We start from the raw sequence: 10,824 nt of genomic DNA on the forward strand, positions 1-10,824 counted from the left end.
GACGAGCCGATTCAATCTTTTAATAGAAAATGTTCTGAAATCTTGGATTGTATTGCACCTCGAAAGCTCATCCATCCTTGAAACAAGTCTCAGCCCTGGATCAATGTCGATATCCAATCACTACGACAGCAATGTCGACGGCTTGAACATAAATGGAAGAAAGACAGGCTCCAAATATCATTTGAAATGTTGAATGTTTCCTTATGAAATTTCCAAAAGGCTGTCAGAACTGCTAAGCATAAATTATCTGATTTTATTGTAAAAAAAAAAAACTGTTCTAGAACGTTATTCTCAACCATTGACTCTGTTCTTAATCCCTCTGTTAAGTCTTCCTCTGTTATCTCTTCTCTTGAGTGTGAAAAATTTCTCAACTTTTTTTCTAACAAAAAAAAACTACTACTACTTGAGCTCAAGTGTTTACCTCGATACAACCTGTATCCGATCTCTCTTTGTCACGAATCCTGGCAATGAACTTCCATTCGCTCACCACCAGAGGTCACTCACTCACCACAGGGACTCTTGCACTACACTAACTGCTGCATGCCACCTCAGACTACAGTTCCCATCATCCACTGCACTGACGACACACAGCTGATTGTACTGATCACACACCCTACATAAACCATGGACTTCCTCTTCCTCTCTGCCGAGTATTGTTTAGCGTATATCTTAGCGATAGCTACTCTACGGAGCCCACTAAAAAATAAAAAATAAAAAAAAATATCAAAATAATAAACACATTAATTAATATTAATAGATAAACAAATAACAATAAAATAATTTTTACAATCATTTTAGAAAAGACAACATTAAAAGCTGAATGCCATGAATGTACAGTTTTCACGTTAGATTCATGTATACGAGAAGTAGGGAGATTTTTTGAGATAATGTCCAACAAATACACAGTCCAAGTTCGTCTGTCCATTGTGTGAGGAGGATTCCAACGGTTGACAAGCTATTTTTTGCTGCTGTGAGAGCAGCTAACAGTAAAGATCTTTGTTGGACGGACAAGGTGAAGTCCCAAAAGTCATTCATGAAAAAATGGCACAAAGTCAAACATATCTCAGTACCCAACAAATATGATCCTGTGAGAGCTGAGTGCAAAAAAAGGTGAGAGAGAGGGGAACTCACAAAAAAAAAAGCAAATACGTGGAGAAGATGACAGATTCATATAAAAACGTTTCATTGGAGTCAAGTAAACCCTATGCAACAATTTCCAATGAATCATTTGGTGATTAGGGTTTTTAGAAGACAATTTAAACATACCCCATACCTGATCAGAAAATAAAACATGCACATCCTCATTAAGATCCTTAGCCCAAACAGTAGTAATAGATAAAGGTTTGTATGAATGCTCAAGAAGAAAGAGATAGATGACTGAAGCAGAGGAGGGAGATTCCTCAGAAGGAAGGATTAGTTTGCGCAAAGGGTGAACGGGCAGTTGAGAGTTCCAAGGCACCCCTTATATCAATGGAATAGATATTGAACGGGACATGGAATCAATTTTAGAATTGAGGGGACGTAAACATGACTTACTCCTATTAATTTTAAACCCAGAGAGAGATCCAAAATGGTCAAATAAATTCAGCACATGAGGAATAGAATGTGACGGCTTCTCCAAAAACAATAAGATATCATCAGCAAACAAAGAAATATGATGATGAGTATTCCGTATATTTATGGGAGAAATAGTTTGAGATTGTCAGACCACTTGAGCTAAGGGTTCCAAGGATAGGACAAATAACAGAGGAGAAAGCGGGCAACCCTGACAAGTACCTCGATGTATAAAGAATGAGTTAGAGCGAACAGCACCTGTGAGAACAGTGGCTGCTGGATTGGCATACAGAACTTATCATATTTATGAAACTTGATCCCAGACACTGTAGAACCGCCCATAAATAGTTCCATTCTAGCTAATTGAAAGATTTAATCGCATCTAGAGAAAATACTGTGCAAGGGGAGGACAAACTATTACTTGAATTAATAATATGATAACCTGCATAAGTTATCCGAAGCTGAGCGAGATTTAATGAATGCTGTTTGGTCATAATGAACTAGCCTATTCATAAATGTATCTAGACAACGAGATAGTACTTTAGCATATAAATTTAACATCAGTCCCTATCAAACAAAAGTGGCCGGTAACTAGAAAAGGAAGTTGGATCTTTATCTTTTTTTTTAACAAGAGAGAAATAACAGCTGTATTAATAGATGGGTTAAATGAGCCTTGAGTACCTGAAAAAATTATAATATCTAACATGAGGGGCCTAAATCCGATCAAAAAGTAGTATACAATTCGATTGGAATGCCATCTATGCCTGGGGATTTTCCCTTGTTCATAGATCGAATTGCTGACTCTAGCTCCTGAAGAGTGATCAGTTCAGCCAGGTATTCCGAATCTGACAGCCTAGGTAAATCAAGGTTGGAAAGAAAAGATTCAAAAGAGTGAGGGTCACCATCAGCAGAAGTAGTATAGAGGTTATAGTAAAAAGAGTGAAAGGCTATATTAATGTATTTTGAGTCTGTCGTAATGAGCCCAGATTGGGATTTCACTGCTGAAATATTAGCAAACTTTTCACTGTTGCATAATCTTAGGGCTAAAAGGTGGCTTGGTCTACTCCCTTGAAAATAATAATTCTGCCTGGATCTTAGGATCAGGAATTCTGCCCTGGATCTCAGTAATGAATTGAGTTCGGACCTAACTGCCATGATTTTACTGAGTGTATTGTCTGAGAAACAACGCTGATTATCTCTATTCAGATTCTGGAGCTCTGGAGCTGTGATTCTAGTTCAACTATCTTTTCGTGTCGGTTTGTCTGAAGGAAAGAGGCATATGAAATTGGAATGCAGTTAAAGGGTTTATAAGGAATAACTCAAAGTGTTCGAGGATCATCCACTGAACCTTGGTTAATTTCAATAAACCCAGCAAATTTACTTCTGAATTGACTGCAAAAATGTTCATCCTGTAACAATTTAGGGTGAAATCACCATCTAGTGGCATGAGATGGCCGAGGGATCAAAGATAATCTGCACAAATTTCCATCATGATCCGACAAAGATAAGGAACAGATATCGGCATCACGAACAGCTGAAGATAAAGAAGTAGAAGTGAAAATAGGGTCAATTCGCGAATAGGATTTATGAGTAGCAGAAAAGAAAGTGAAAGACTTAGCAGAAGGGTTTAATAAATGTCAACTGTCCACCAACGAGGATGAGGTTACACATTGCCGAAGTTTGTCGGAACACAAAGCTTGAGAGTGTGATTCCTTTGGTCCAGATCTATCTAGGATATGCGACATTACAGAATTCGTATCTGCACCCAATACAATTAATTTCAAAATCTGAAAACTTCAAGCGATAGGTTGACAAAAAGTAGGGTCAGGATTACAAGGGGCATAAACTGAGAGAAATACAATATTCCTATTCTCCACTATTGTTTTATATGTGTTATTCTACCATCTGTATCATAACCTTTATCTAAAATAGTAATATTTACTAATAAAATAGTAAATAAAAAGTCATCCGCACCAATATTAGGACACCCTTGGTTTTAGTATCCGAAGATGAGTGAGATACCACTTCATAAAACGTATTACACCTGTGTATATACTCCTCTTTCAAATGGGATTCCTGGACAAACATTATATAAATCTTTTTTCTTCCTGTACGTTTGTGAGGGCCATTTATATTATAACTCAGAATATTAAGGTCAGTCATAGGTATCAAACAGAATTACTGCATAAGACAAAATACAAGTTTGAAAATAAAACCAGTTGAGTCTACCATTAAACCACCCCCCACCATCCCCGTTACCATTCAAAAAAACAAACACATTCCCATGAACTATGGCAGATCAAACCAAGAAGAAACCTTGATCTGCCAGCACCCCTTAATATGGTCCGTGGCATCAACAAAACCCTGCACATTACTGTAGCACCAACATTTGACCCCATAGTCACATATTGACTAGGTAATATTTCTATTTAAAAAGAAAAAAAGATAGATAAAGATTACAACTAAAACAAATAAAATATCAATCAGTAAGCGATACTGTATGCACAATGAACTATGAATTAAGTGAATATTAAAGTGAACAGTGAAAGACAGAGTGACCTAACCATTTAGAGCATCTCTTCTCCGATTAGACAACAAATGTCCAGCTGAAGTTCACTGAGAGTTGGTGGATGAAAGGGATCTGAGAAAAACTCTTGCTTCTTCTGGGGAATATAGCATTTTAGGTTCACCTTGATTGAGAATGACCTTCAGCGTTGCAGGATAAAGGAGAAAATTCTGGATGCCAGCGTCTCTCATCTCCTTCCGAATTGGCGCAAATGCACTTCTTTTTGCGGTGACCGGTGAAAAATCTGGAAAGAAAGACAGAGTTGCTCCGTCTCAAGTTTTTACCGGGGCAAGAAGTCTGGCAGCCCGCAGAATGAGCTCCCTGTCCTTGTACTGCAGCAGTTTAAAGATGAAAACCCGTGGTTTAGCACAATCTGAGGGGGGCCTTGTGTGCACGCGATGCGCTCTCTCCACTTCAATCTCTTTGCCCGCCAGAGATGGGAGCCATGTCGGTAGCGATCTTCTCAAAAAGCCCATAGGGTCGTATTATTCGGAACCTTCAGGCAATCCATCCAGACGCAGATTGCTGCGCCTATTGCGATCCTGTAAGTCCACAACCTGTTGCTCAAGCTTGGCAATGCGTCTATTGTGATCTGCGCCAACTTTCTTTTCTTCTTACATCTCCCATGTAAGAAGATCCAGTTTAGAGCATAGCGACTGAACAACTGACATGTGAGAAGCGAATTCGTTCTCCATCGCAGTCAACTCGGTTCTTAGAATGTCCTCAAAGTGTGTAACAGTGTTCGTCATCTTGTCCATCATATCGCTTGAGTTCGGTGACTTGGATTTCTTCTTAAACAGAGAAGCCGATGGAGACACCTCCTGATGTTTACGACTGCATGCCATCAGGTAAAGCACAACCAATGAATAAAACTTAACAAAACGAAAAAAAATAAAAAAATCAGCAAAAACAGGCCAAACGTCCGGAGCTCTACTCAAGTGTGACTAGGTTCATGAGCACGTCACGTGACTCCCCCCGCTCTTGAAAGTTTTTAATGATATTTTAATGACCACGGACGCCGGTGATACTATGGCAGTAGTGTTGTTAGATTTTAGTTCAGCTTTTGACTTTGTGGACCACAGGATTCTTTTATCCCAGCTTGAACGTTCAATTGGCATTTCTGGTACAGTTTTGAAATGGTTTCAATCTTTCCTGTCAAAAATTGTAGTTTCTCTGTTAATTTTGGCACCCTTTCATCCTTGATGGCACGACTTACTTACGGTGTACCCCAGGGATCGATTTTAGCACCATTGTTATTTTTGCTTTATATGCTACCTCTGGGATCTAGTATGAGTAAATTCGGGGTATTGTTCCTCTGCTATACAGATGATACACAACTCTATATATACCCATAAAACAATGATAACTCAGCATTTAAGAGACTGGAAGCCTGTCTGCAAGGAATCAAAGAGTGGCTCACAAATAACTTAATGTTACTCAATGACGAGAAAACCCAAATCATTCAATTTGGGCCAAAAGAGCATTCAGGTGTAAAATCCATTGACCTTGGCACACTTACTCCATATCTTACTGTCACACACTGGATGGAGATGCACACAAGGATGAGTAAGGTAAGAGCTTCTTTATTTCACAAACTGAAGGCAACATCAAAAGGTAAGTGTAAAACTCAAAGTTCAATGAACTTTGCTCAACTTAGCTCCTAGGTATCTCTCTGATCTACTCACCACTTATAATCCGGCTAGGTCACTAAGATCCCAAGATGGCCATCTTCTGCGAATACCACGGTCTCGCCTGCAACGCAGGGGAGACAGAGCCTTCGCAGTAGCTGGTTCTAAGCTATGGAACAGCTTGCCATTATCTGTCAGAGCTCCCTTCACGTTAACGAATATCAAATCTAGGTTAAAAACGCATCTTTTTTATTTTTCTTTTCATTCTCTGTAATGTGTATGTGTTTACTTGCTTTTATCTTTATTGTTTTTTTGTTTTTTTTTTACTTTGTACAGCATTTTGGCCAACAAAGGAGGAATTTAAACATGCTTTAGAAATAAATTGAATTGAATTGGTGCTGAAATGTGCAGTCAAGTTCTCACATTAAAGGAATAGTTTTGCTGAAAATTTGCTAAGCCACCCAAGATGTAAAGGACTTTGTATCTTCATTGGAACAGATTTGAAGAAAGTTAGCATTCCATCACTTGCTCAACAGTAAATCCTCTGCAGTGAATGGGTACCGTCAGAATGTGAACTCAAACTGATAAAACATAACAATAATCCACAAGTAATCATATTTGTTTAGAGCTGTTTGGACCTCCTCCACCTTGCGACTCCTTCACTTACACTCTTACTCTTTCCAGCTACATCCATCCAGGAACCCATGTGCAGTTTGCCTTCTCAGTACTAACTGGCAGCACTCCAGTATAAACCCTTACCTGGGAACAGGATCCAGACTACATGCAGCAATGCACATCTCCTGAATCTTCCTATCCATCTTCTTTGGCACAGCAGGACATGCCTGCTGTACTCTTAACTCCTGGGACAACAACTTACTTCACAAGTACAAAGGAAATGGAATACATTGTTGGAAAAACAAAGGAAAGCCGTTTGTAAACTTACCCAGGGGCTGAAGGCAACTTTGAAGAAGTCTAAAACTGAACTGGTGGACAGATTCAGAATGCAAGAAAAAGAAAAGACAGCTTTACATAACAACAGTGTGCCACCACTATTTCCCACTACCTCCACCTTCAGTGACTGGACAAATGCCTCACTCCTATTGTCAAAAGTGACCCCCTTAAGTTAACTTTATCCAAAACTGTAAGGCTTTTAGATGACTCTGAAGCCAGGTAGTCAGCCTTCAACAACACTGTGTCTTCCACAACTACAACCAAATCATCTTCAACCCCTGGAAAAAAAATAATCTCCACTGCTTCTACGTCATTGCTGTAGCTCAAAATTTAGTAGCCCACATAAGTATCAGCATCTGGAAAGGGAAAGCCAACGAGTCTTTGGAAGGAGCTTGCCCCAGCAGACAATCTCCATCCCTGATCCCTTGGTCTGCTCTATTTGGCCAATGGTAAAGCAAAAGTCCAGTTAGGAATGATAAAACTACAGATTACACTCCACAAGAAGGATTATATTTTATGGGCTGCTGCTCTCCTCCAAAGACCTTGCCTATGCTGTAGTCCTAGGATTGGACTTCATCTTATTTTAGTTTAAAATAAGTATATTAATAGCACACCTGAATAAACGTATTTTTTTGTAAGGTATGCTTCCACATGCATCTTTCATTCTGCAAGTCAGATAAATAGAGCTTAGAATATATTTAAGGAACAAGAAAGAGATACCATGATAATTATGCAGGCTTAGGTAACCCTGTGCTCAAAAAGTCAACACTTCAGCAGTCAAAATCTGCATGCCTGTCTCTGTCCCTTAATAGAATTGTTTTCAGTAAACTTTAGATTTTTAAGAGATGATTATGTTTGCATGTCTTTCACAGAATAACCTACAGATGACAACCAATCCACCTTCATTTCTTGTCTGGGGTGCCACAGAGTTCTGTGTATGGCCCAATATTCTTGTTGATATAACATTGCTGGGCCGGGTTATAGAGTCTCTAAGCATTTTATGTAACTTTTTCTGGCATGATACGCAACACTACCTGTCATTGGAGCCTGACAACTTCACAATATAAGCTCATATCTCTTTCTGCCTTTTAGACAGAACTCCACATTATCTCGGCAGCTCATATTAACCAAAAATGTAATAACAATATTTTTTTTAATGTTACTTTGCTCATATTTAATGTCAGCTGATATAACTTTTTTATTTTTATACCAAATTATCCACCCAAGTGTTGTGAGTGTTTTTGAAACACCACATGATTTTGATCTGGGTGGTCTGTAATCTCATTTTGTGGTTGTGGTTCCTCACTTTTATGTAAATGGTAACACAAAAATCCGGTAAGTGAATAAACATTAGACATAGAATGGCTTATGAGAGATTTATGGCTGTCATTCTGAGGACAATATTTCCTTTAGCACTCACACTATTTACTGTTCCTTGTCTAGCTTTTTACATGATAGCCACCTGTAGACATGGAAAAACATCATTGCCCTCTCTGTAAAGGTATTCCAGAATGTTACAACACAAATAACAGACACCTGATTCACCATAGTGGACAGTTTCCACTCAAGTGCTCCTGCTGAATCCAGACAGAGTTGGAAGTGGAAATACTCAAGTTAATGCTGCCCATTTCCGACCTCAAAGTGTTCCATTTGTGGTGATATTGCATCTTCAAAACCCAGACTTTGTTGGCTATTAACTTGGAAATTACATAAAAGTATGCTTCTCACTAAAGTCAGAATTGACTGGTCTATTGATTAAGCATCAGTAGCCAATTGTACATCTTTAAGCATCATCTCAATAGTTATTTTGATCATTCTGAACAGCCTACCAAGTTCAAAGTTGAAAAATCCTGATTATAAAGGAGGGAGCATGTGCCCAGAGTTTGTCATTCTCTGCAAGTCTGTTACATGGGTATTTCATTATAGGTTCACTACAACCTACCCTGGATCAAGCTATAACAATTTATAGTCCAAGTCCAAATTCTAGAGTGACTTAAAGGGGTTGTACACCAACGCATTCTACGCTTAAAGGGGTCCTATTATGCTCTTTTACAAAGTCTTGATTTTGTTTTGGGGGTGTACTAGAACATGATCTCATGCTAGGTGGTTCGAAAATAGCATTATTTTCACATAATTTAGATTATTACAATAACTTTCTCCCCAGCCTTGCAAAAAACGAAATGTGTTGTGCTTGGTTAGCTGTCCCAGTGCGTTGTGATTGGCGAACGGCATTTCAGTACTGCCCTGCCCCTTGCTAAAACAGCAAGTTCGTCTATATTGCTATATCAATATTGAGGATCGCGCAGAACCTTTGCACGCACGGATGTTGCAAGACATATTAAAGTGGTAACGTTAGTGTTGTTGTTTTTTTGCCAAATCACGTTTTAGATAGGGTGTCAACAACATCTTAAACATAACTACATTGACCATGTACAGATAAGTGCAACGGTAATATGTATTATGTTTATTGTTCTTTAATTCTAGCATTATAACATGAATTGCAGTGAAACTGTTATACAGTTGAATTTATTTATACAAAACAGAGCTCTGCTCACAAACTCTAATGATATTCTAATGGGCCGCTTTGTGAAATCACAAATACAAGAAAACAACTTTGTAGTCCAAACGAGCCGTTCGTTGTAGTTCTTGAAAAGGGATTTTTTAAAAACGAAATATCTCCCTTTAGAGTGGACTTTGAGATTTGTAACTTTGTAGATCTTTTTATGCCCAAAAATACACACTACACACTGACTAAAATTCAAAAAGTGAAAACGCATAATAGGACCCCTCGCATTCCACATATCTAAGGCCACCAGGAGTGATTTTAGCATACAAGTGGTTCTAAATTTTTATCGCAAATAAAAAAAAAATAGATGTAAATTTATTGATTTCCCGTTATTGCAGCATATTATGTTTGCATGTCTTTCACAGAATAACCTACAGATGACAACCAATCCACTTTCATTTCTGGTCTGGGGTGCCACAGGGATCTGTGTTTGGCCCAATATTCTTGTTGATATAACATTGCTGGGCCGGGTTATAGAGTCTCTAGGCATCTCTAGGTCTCTAGACTGAAAGGGGTTGCACACCAATGCATTCTACAATTAACACATTCCACATGTCTGCATGCAAATTTATTGATGAACCATTATTGCAGCATAAATATACATAGTTTTTAACCAAAATTTGTGAATTACAAGGTTAATGAATAACATCAAGGGAAATGTAGGGAACTGAGCTGAGTATATTTTCAATTTCTAAATATAAAATATTACACACTAGTAATTAATTAAATGTGCAGCACACACAGTTCTACACAAATGTCTATTTAGACCTTTACCACTGTACTTCTGAGATTAGAATGAATAATGGAGTACTAGGTGGAATTTCCTTTTAGATTCAAATGTTGCTAACCCTGCACCTCTGCTGGTAAAGTGCTGATTCACCCACAGCAAACACAAGCATGTGAGATCTGCCAGAATCTGAGACCCAAAGGACAAATCCACTTCATGTTTGTCTCATTTTATTTGAAATCCAGCTATGGTCTCTCAAAGTTTTTTCCCTAGCTGAGCAAGTATGTGCGTCAATGCAAAAAACACATGCTTTGTGTATTATTTATAGATGGATTTGTTTATTTATTATAATCTTGTGTTAAAGGAAAACCTGTCTCACTTCTACCACCCATATCAAAAACTATTTGAGTTGTTTTCAATTAAATCTCTACTTAAATATTAAATTATAAAATAATAAATAATAAATATTAAATTAAATACCTTGCTTGTATTCCTTTGCTCGACAACCTGTGATTTCAGTCTGACAACTTAATCTAAGCTTGTATCTCTGTGTGCCTTTCAGATATCTTAGCCTGAATTAGAGATCACCACCTTCACCTTAACCCTAATAAATGTATTATTTATAGATTATTTTGTTCATTTATTATTATTGTCTTTTTCCTGAATGTAATTACCTGTCAGAATTTATGAATAACTTCATGTCACATTTTTGAATTATTAAATATGATTTAAAAGGGTGCACAGACAAAACATTTGTCCTTGGAAATTTTGTGGCTGGTTAGGATGCAGTGAAAGCTTAAGCATTGAGATATAATTTAACGCTGTTTTATAT

This window comes from Barbus barbus, assembly GCF_936440315.1.
Source record: "Barbus barbus genome assembly, chromosome: 15".
In the NCBI taxonomy this organism is placed as follows: Eukaryota; Metazoa; Chordata; class Actinopteri; order Cypriniformes; family Cyprinidae; genus Barbus; species Barbus barbus.